The sequence below is a fragment of a genome, unplaced genomic scaffold (genome assembly GCF_019419815.1).
Source record: "Pyrus x bretschneideri cultivar Hongxiangsu unplaced genomic scaffold, Pyrus_bretschneideri_v1 Contig62, whole genome shotgun sequence".
Taxonomy (NCBI): Eukaryota; Viridiplantae; Streptophyta; class Magnoliopsida; order Rosales; family Rosaceae; genus Pyrus; species Pyrus x bretschneideri.
Genome location: NW_025999801.1, coordinates 1,393,070 through 1,399,192, shown reverse-complemented (window position 1 = coordinate 1,399,192; position 6,123 = coordinate 1,393,070). Strand labels below are relative to the sequence as shown.

General features: G+C 37.4%; 1 pseudogene; it reads right to left on the bottom strand.

The window, feature by feature from the left end:
• Positions 1-1,894: 1,894 nt before the first annotated feature.
• LOC103946220 lies at positions 1,895-5,894 on the bottom strand (annotated as a pseudogene).
• Positions 5,895-6,123: the final 229 nt, after the last annotated feature.

The following is a 6,123-nucleotide window of genomic DNA, read 5'->3' as shown; positions in this document are numbered from 1 at the left end:
CAAATTGTAGCCATGAATCTTAACCAATTTGTTAACAAGAAAGTATGTACTTACATCAGAATTGAATTTCACTTCTTCGATGATAAAGCATGTACTCATGTATTAATAATATCAAGCATATAGTAAATTTGATTAAGCAATGGTCATTTACCATACATATATTCTTAGAGGTCAAGGCAACTATTATGTGCCTTCAAGCATCCATGTGATGATTATATCCTATACAACAAATCATACTTACAACTCTTGCCAAAAACTAGCCTCTCGAACAGATAATGATAATAGAGATCTTATTTAGAAAATGTAGCATGCAATCACTAATGCGAAACCATGGGCAAACCATCGTATGCTAAGGCAGTTGACAATCACAGAAATATCTAAGAACATGTAGAAAGTACAGTGAAGTTCACAGTTTTGCAACCTCATATTATTCACATTTAAATAAAACCAATTTCTTTACCAAACCTTAGATGATTCACACTCACCCAAACAATTCATCTAATGACTCAAAAATCTAGCTAACGCACATCTGCAACCCTGTCTCTTCAATTAAAGTAGTCCAGGCATTGAAATCCAAAGAACTGGCCCTCACAATGTTCCACAGTCCATCTTCTTGGACAGACATGGCTGCAGCAAAAGAAAAGAAATAAATAAATATAAGAAAACATGTAAATTGTTAAATGAAGTAAATCCAGCAGCACAATACAGTTTCTCAGGAACTAAACGGAGGATAAAAGAAGATTGGATGAAATTCAAAGCGATCTTAGTGAAATATGAACCCCAATTAACAGATGGAAAAACCATACAACTATCAACTATTAATACTGAACTGTCATGTAGCACAATACATCTACATCACGAATCAATCAAAAGACAGGAAAGTGACTTCGACGAAACATATTACAGTGACGATAAAACCACCATACCATCACAACTATCGATCATGTTGTTCCTAACATATCAAGATAAGAAAAAAAAAGGGAACTAGAAGGGAACTAACCTGCATAGAACCTCCCAGTGAGATTCAGAAGAGTAGCTTGAGCATGTTCTTCCTCCCTGAACTGAACGTACATATTACTAACCTACACACACTAACACACAATCACAATCAATTAGAACCTCCTTTTCGCTTTAGACTTCTATCTAACTGTTCAAAATGGTATCACCATATGCATGGTAGTGGACATATACCCCCCAGGGACAAAGTGAAATCGACTTCCCAATGATACAATGGTAGAAATTTTCTCAAAACAAAAGAATGTTTCAATACAAAGTGGCCTAACAATCTCTCTAGAATAAATAACACAAGAACTCGGGTTCAATAAAGTGTCTCATATAAGAACCCATGGTCACTAATTTTAATAGATACTCGGTTAATAGTTAGCTGAAATCTAGAGTGAAGGGGAAGACGCAATGATACACGAAGCGCTAGACCTTTACAAACACTAGAAAAAATCTTAACCCTGATGCATTTCTAGAGTTAGCTAACTATACTAATAGCAAAACTGGCCCTAACGCATCATGAGTCCAATTATCTAATGATAAAGAGATTAGCAGTTGGAATTTCATCCAAAAAATTGATGACTTGGAATATTTATGTGACATTAAAATATTTAGCATTGTGCTCTTAACACCAAAAGTTTGAAAAGGCATAACTACCAATAGAATTCACCAAAACGGATAGAGGATTGGGCATATAACCTAAAAGAAGACAGCTTCTCCGTGCTTGCACTCAGCACAACGCACGGCTTTAGTTCGAGGAAGAGTAGGATCTGCAGGTACATCCTGCAATATTTGAGTGTGCTTGCTAATAGCATGGTGTATCACATTTCTTTAGGCACAGTTGGTCTCAGCAACCTCTTGCAAACAAAGGAAAAACATAAAATCTAATAAGTACATAACACAGTCACTATCAACCCTATGAATTAATTGGTTACGGAATTTATAAGTTAACAGAGGCCATACAAGGGAAGACAGTCACAGTAAAATGAGTAGGTTCATTGAAAGATCAAATTTAGTTTGTGTCCGAGTTTTATCTAACATGTCTATTCAACCTTCAAGAACGATTCAGCTTGATGTTTACAACTCGGAGAAAGAAACATGACTCCGGTACTCTGTTATTGTTTGCCACCACAAGGCATTTGTTCTCATGGGTAGAGAGAACAGTTACAGGCAAATCTATGCAAACAGATCAACGCCCCAGAACTTGGCAGATTGGTTTGTCCGGTGTTTCCTGTCTACCTTTGCAATCAGGTCCATGTCCTCTTTGGTGAGCTCAAAGTCAAAACTGGGAAATTTTCTTTCAATCTCTCAAGTTTTGACGTCTTAGGGATGACAACTGTGTTCCATTCGATGCCCCACCTTAGAACAACTTGGGCAGCAGTCTTTTTGTATTTCTCAGCCAGATTCTGACAAAAGAGGAATGTGATTGACAAGAAACAATCTTACTATATTTGACTGGTAATTTGTAAATAAATCCAGTAATTCAACTTCAAGCGATAAAAAAAAGGAGCTTACCTTAAGAACTGGATCGTCTAGACATGAAACTGAACCAAACCACTCACTGTTGGCCACCGCACCTCCAAGAGGAGTGTGGGCAGTGACGCAGATGCCATGCTTCTGACAGAATTTGACAAGAGATTCACGTTGGAAGTATGGGTGAGTCTCAGTCTGATTCACGGCGGGCTTCACTTTGGAATAAGCTAAGCAATCTCTCGTCAGAAAGATATCATAGTTACTGCAGATAATTGTTTCATCAGACCACAATTCATATGCAAAACAATTGACAAATGAACGAAATTAAAATGCCAGAACATAGACTATGAATCTTCCACTAGGGCTGGTGCCATATGTTGCACTAAGCATGAAAGAGATAAGGAAAATTTAAAGGAGCTTCCCATATCATTTTGTGCATATTCAGAAGCACCCAAACTTGTTGATACTGTGTGGCACAACTCAGAGATTACTGAAATAAACCTAGTGATATTGCGCCATAATTTATAATCTTTCTCTAACTGCACATATCATGTGTAAGTTTGCATTATACATCAACAAGCAATAAGACACAATAGTTAACCCCTTCCTGAACTAAACTGTATGATATCTCCAACCGAAGCTGTATTTGTAAAAATTTATTACCATTTTAACACGCACACACATTACTGCAACGTTTCAATTTTCTTCAGCACATTCACTTATATTTTTGTGAGTTGGTTTCCCATATATACCCCAAATGAACTAGGTTGCACAGCTAATACTGTAATTTATTGCATAGGAAGTAAAAGGAAAATATAACCTAAATTCGCAATATCATTATTGATTCAAGTAATGATCCTTGAAATGTGCAAAGTTTGCATGATCACCTATTTCCAATGCTACGAACTAAACCCATAGAGACCAGCTCTTCCATAGCATGCCAGGTAGTTTCCAAAGATATGGTTGTGTCTATTTCTAGCACCCCATCCTCATCCAAAGCACTGCCAGTCCTACCAACTCCTGCATGTATGCAAATAAAGGGACAGATGAATTCAATAATCAATACAGGAATGAATATGTTTGACGACTAAAAGAAAACAGTTCATAAGAGAATCCAAGATAAGAATGAATTTTTTTTATCGTTTTTATATTTTAATCATCTAAAGGCACCGTTTTAACTCAATAAATTTTCACAAGCATTTGTTAACCAGCATACATGAAAAAGAAACTAAGGTTGGATCCGGGACTCTGGAATTGGTTGCATGTGGGAATGCCCATTTCCCCAATATACAGTAAAACCTCTCTAAAGTTATACAGTTGGGACCAAACCAATTTTATAACTTTAGAGGTTATTACTTAATAGAGGTGTAGGAAAAAATTATTATTTTTTTACTTATTTATCCTTATGAATGCTGTATTTCTTAAATAGGATTCCTTGGGCGCCAAAGTATTTTATTTCTTGCATATTTTTGTACTCATTGACAATTATAACCACATGGAGACGTGTTTCCTTAAGATGGGACCAAGAAAAATTATAACTTATTACAAATGGAGTTTATTCTAATACATAATTGGTCCCAAGTTGGCAGCAAATTTTTTTTTTTTTAATTTACTTTAAGGAGGCTATTCCATTATATAGTATTACTTTAGAGAGGTTTAAGTGTAATAGAATGAGCACCCACTTTAATTTCTCCCCCCGCTTCAGTTCCACTCCTACTAATAGAAAAGAAAAACCCAAGCCAATACTATCTTCATCAACCCCTCTTCTAGACCTATCTAGCTTCACTTGCCCCTCACCGTCTGATTTCCTCTTCACTCTCTCCTCACACAACCTAATCAATGTGCCCTTTCTATCTCCTAACCCAAACTACTCACATAGTCATTGATTTTTTTAATATTCAGAATTTTAGAATCATCAATGGAACCCTAGTTTGATATGGATTAGCGAGTTGGATTAGTATTGCTTTCTGTTTCTTACTGAGCTTATTCAGCCTGTAATGAGTTTGGTTAGAATAGGTTATTCAGAAAATGTTATACACCTTCTGAATTTTCTTTCCACTCATCAATCACGTCCTTGACCATCCAAACTGTAGAGACATCTGTTGGTAGCAAGTAAACTGTTTTCCTATTGGAGTAATCTATAGTTTTCAATCACACACTAGTATTGTCAACCACATTTCAAAAATAGTAGAGCACAGGTCACATAATACAGAGAAGTTTTGCATAAAGTAGTAAAAAACCAAGAATTAATACCGGTATGCTTGGTGGCAACAGGAAAGTGAACAAGGTACAGATCCAGATAATCCAACCGAAGCTTCTTCAGACTGTCTTTACAGGCCTCTACAACGTGTCCATGATCCGAATTCCAAAGCTGCATTAAGGATGAAGAAACAGGAAGAAAAATAGATGTCATAGTCTGGACAACGACGGATATGGACTAGTCAGCTGGAGCAGCAAGTACGCTTGCCTTGGTGGTGATGAAGGGATCCTCTCGCTTAACAAGCCCAGTCGAAAATGCTTCTGCAAGTGCCTCCCCAACTTCTCTTTCATTCTTGTAATCAGCCGAAAGCAGCATTAACTCGTCAACGCATGTTACAACCGCAAAGGTAATTTGTGCAACAAGCTACGAATTACCGCCATATGGGCAAAAATGATTCTGAGAACGTAGATTCAAATGTTTTAGCAGGCACAAGAATGATCTGTAATCGGAATCAGATTCCAAATTTCGACTGGTATGATGCCAAAGGCCGGAGCGAGTCCGGATATCTTGTATATTACTATCTATTTCTACTGTCCTACATCACGCACACACAACACAATGCTCTAGCGTACCAGAAGCAGTTGATGCATCGAAACCCAGATGACAAATTAACGAAAGGAAAGGTAAGAAATCAAACCCATATGAACAAAGTGTAAAGTTGGGTGAGAATTAAGGTGAGAAAATGAAGGAGAGAAAGAAATGACGATGGATAGTTGGATACCAGCGCAATCGAAATGGCGATAGCCAAGGTTGAGGGCATTGATAACGAGGTCTCTGATTTCTTTTACTTCCATGCGCCAAACACCCAGACCCACTACTGGCATTTTCCATTTTTCCTACCTTCCTTCCTTTCTTTCGAGTTTGGATTTTGGCCTCTGCCTCTGCCTCGCTCACTGTAACAGTGGAGTTTGGAGTCCGCGACGGCAGCTGCTTCGCTATAATCCGATCTATTTGCCCTTATCACTCTCCGTATTAGTGGGGCATTCAAAGACGGAATTAAGATAATATCCTCATTCTTATGAGTCCAAAGGAGAGAGATGATTTCTCTCTGTCCATTTGCCGCTCTTTTTATTCGTAACGCTACAACCGAAGTATTGAGCTTTAGGCAAACGAGAGAGATTTTTTAGTGTATTCGGACCAGTTCCGGCGGTCTTGAAAGATTTTGATCTTTTTCTGGTTTAGATGAGCGAGTGTGTTATTACGATGTTAAGATTGACCAGCTTAAAAAATATGTGGAAATTATTGTGTTTGCGTTTTGAATTTGATTTCTAATCAAACGATTGAATCACCAAGCAAAGAATCTCTTTTCAAACTACGTTCTTTCCCTACCATAAAAACAAGACTTTGAACGAACAACCAAATATTGTGAAACGGTGAAGGCAAAGATC